The 3,094-nt window shown below is 35.9% G+C and overlaps 1 non-coding gene across 1 annotated transcript; it reads right to left on the bottom strand.

Moving 5' to 3' along the window:
- Nucleotides 1–1,969: 1,969 nt before the first annotated feature.
- On the bottom strand, nucleotides 1,970–2,074 carry LOC126014578 (U6 spliceosomal RNA). Its single transcript, XR_007497603.1, has one exon. It is a non-coding gene; the product is annotated as a U6 spliceosomal RNA (small nuclear RNA).
- Nucleotides 2,075–3,094: the final 1,020 nt, after the last annotated feature.

Raw genomic sequence — 3,094 nt, 5'->3', positions numbered from 1 at the left:
CTGAGCTGTTGTTTGTCTGTGAAACTATGTATTGTTCCTTCACACCTGAAAGTGAGTTTTGCTGGGTGCAAGTATTCTAGGCGAAGCATTTATTTATTGTGTTCTGTCACTATGTCCCACCACTGCCTTCTGGCCTTGAGTGTTTCCTGGTGACAGGTCTGCAGTAAATCTCAAGGATGTTCCCATGAATGTAAATTTTCTTTTCGATCTTGCTGCTTTCAGAATTCTGTCTCTCTCTGTGGGATTTCGTCATTGTTACTAGTATGTGTCCTTGGGGTGTTTTTTTGGGGGGGACTCTTTTAGTTGGTACTCTTCAGGCATGCATGATTTGATTGCATGAATTCATTAGCTCTGGTAGTTTCTCTTCAATGATGTTCTTGACCATTGATTCTTCCTGGAGATTTTCTTCCTGGGTCTCTGGGACTTCAATGATTCTTAAGTTGTTTCTGTTGAGCTTATCGTAGACTTCTATTTTCATCTTTTCCTATTCTTTAAGTAGTTTTTCTATTGTTTGATCATTTGCTTTGAGGCTTTTTCCCAATTTCTTCTGCTGTGTGGATTTTTTATTCATCTCATCTTCCAGTGTACTAATTCTATCCTCAGCTGCTGTATATCCCGTGGGAAAGCTCAACCATGTTTTTCTTCAATTCATCTACTGAGTTTTTCATGACCCTGTTATTTGACCTGAAATTTCAGTTAGAGTTTTCTGATTTCTATCTTCATATTCTCCTGATTCTTATTAGTGTTTTCTTCTATACTTTCTTTGAGTTATTTGAACATTTTCCATATTCCAACTCTAAACTCCTTATCTGAGAGACTGATTAGTTGGTTGGTCATGTTCAAGTCATCAGAGTTGCCATCTTCATTCTCTATGTCTGGCGCTGGGCCTGCTTTGTTTCCCCATTGTCACACTTGTATTTGTGGGCTTTTCTACGTGTTGTGTTGTATTCATTGGCTAAATGATGTGAAGATTCCGGAAGGTAAGCGGAGCAGCAGTGCTCCTCTGGCTTCTCCCTTTCTGGGCTTGTTGAGTCACCACCACGGAAGGCTCATGGGAAGGCAAGCCATCCACAGATGAACCTCACACAGGATAAAATTAGGTCGAAAATGCAGCACAGCACAGAAGAGAGGCAGATAGGGGTGCTGGCATCTGAGATCCAGCAGAGTTCAGTGGCTCCTCCCTTTCTGGGCATGTCGACTCACCTCCATGGAAGGCTCAGGGAACGCAGCTGTCCTCAGATGAGCCACACACAGGATGAAGTCAGGCCAAAAATGTAGCACAGCATAGAAGAGAGGCAGATAGGTGTGGCTGGCACCTGAGATCCCAGCAGAGTTCAGTCTATTCCATGTTTATTCTATTGACTAATACAGAATGTTACTATGCTTGCATTTCCTTGTATATATCAAAACATTGAAACTTTTTTTAAATATGTAAGAATATAATACAACTTTTTATGCTTTGGGGATCACAATTTTTAAACTTTATTATTTTGTTAACTATAGATTTGTTTATTCCCTCCTTAGAGTTTTAAATTGTTTATCAGTTTAAATATATATAAATATATATGTATATATAACCTTTCAGAGAAAATATCATTCTATTGATAGTCACATGTAATATGAACTAAAATTTAAAAAATGACCATCATTAAGAAAATTCTTTACACAAATCTATTGCTTTATTTTTGAGAATATTTTTCTTTTTACATTTAACAATATTTTTATATATCTTCCATATCATTTATCCTCTCTTTCTTTTTATATTCTAACCATTGTTTCTTTGTGGTAAAGCAGCTCATTAGTTTGTCATCATACCTTATTTTTTTAATTTAAATTTGGTTCACCTGTTATTTCAAGTAATGAAAGATACTTGAATATACACCACTACAAAGTTATTTTATAGAAATTTATTAAAATTTGTAGTATATTAGATTCTTTTTTCTTAATTTGCATTTCTTTCAACTGAACTCTATTTTAGATACAATTGACATATTTGATTTATAATCCTTGTGCAGGACCATGCTAATCTTCTTTGGTATCACTGCAATTTTAGTATATGTGCTTCTGACCGCAAAACATTTGATTTATTATGATTATATATTCTATACACTTTCACTTAGACAATTTTTTACTCTATTAACTTTGTTATTGTTAACAGGGATACAGTCTTATATCATATAAGTATACTATTCTCACAAAATATTTTTCTGTATTTGAGCATTAATACAAAAATTAAATCAAATCAATATAATTGACGTTTTTTAAATATAATTTTTATTTTAATTATAGTGGCTTATATATCGTACACAGTAATATTCCAGGTACATATTTAACATTGAATCTGGGGAATTCCCACCACCGAATTGTCTTCTCACATCCGCTCCCATCCTTCCTCCCATATCCTCCACTCTCCCCCCCAGGGGCAGCTATAATGCATGGTCCCTTCTGTGTAGATTGACATTATTTTAATTCAATTGCTATGTTATTTACAAAAGTGTGAATATTTCATTCTTTCTACATATGTTGCAAAGCTTCTGCTACAAGAAATCATTGTCGGGCCCGGAGAGATAGCAACAGCGGCAAGATGCAGCGTTTGCCTTGCAAGCAGCCGATCCGGACCAAAGGTGGTTGGTTCAAATCCCGGTGTCCCATATGGTCCCCCGTGCCTGCCAGGAGCTATTTCTGAGCAGACAGCCAGGAGTAACCCCTGAGCACCGCCGGGTGTGGCCCAAAAACAAAACAAACAAAAAAAGAAATCATTGGTTCATTATTCATTAGTTATTCAATTTATGTTATTTGTATATTTATTTTTTATTTTAGTTGTTCCTAATTTTAGCAATGGGAGTCTCCTTCGAGCTTCTGTTCCATTGTTAGATCCACAACTTTCTTTGAATAAGTCTTCACAAATGCATCAGCATTTAATAGAATTAATGTACTGCCCTATACTGGAAATCATCCTATTCAAAAAGTCTTGGCTTTTCTTAGTTACAGTAGTATTTATAAAGTGAGATAGATGTTAAGGGATTTTAGAGCGATGCTAAGCATCAGGCCTCCAGGTTTCTCCCCTGGCTCATTGTAAACTCATATATAGAAA

This window comes from Suncus etruscus, chromosome 7, assembly GCF_024139225.1.
Source record: "Suncus etruscus isolate mSunEtr1 chromosome 7, mSunEtr1.pri.cur, whole genome shotgun sequence".
Taxonomy (NCBI): Eukaryota; Metazoa; Chordata; class Mammalia; order Eulipotyphla; family Soricidae; genus Suncus; species Suncus etruscus.
The sequence above is the reverse complement of the archived record's forward strand: the minus strand, read 5'-3'. Positions and strand labels throughout refer to the sequence as shown.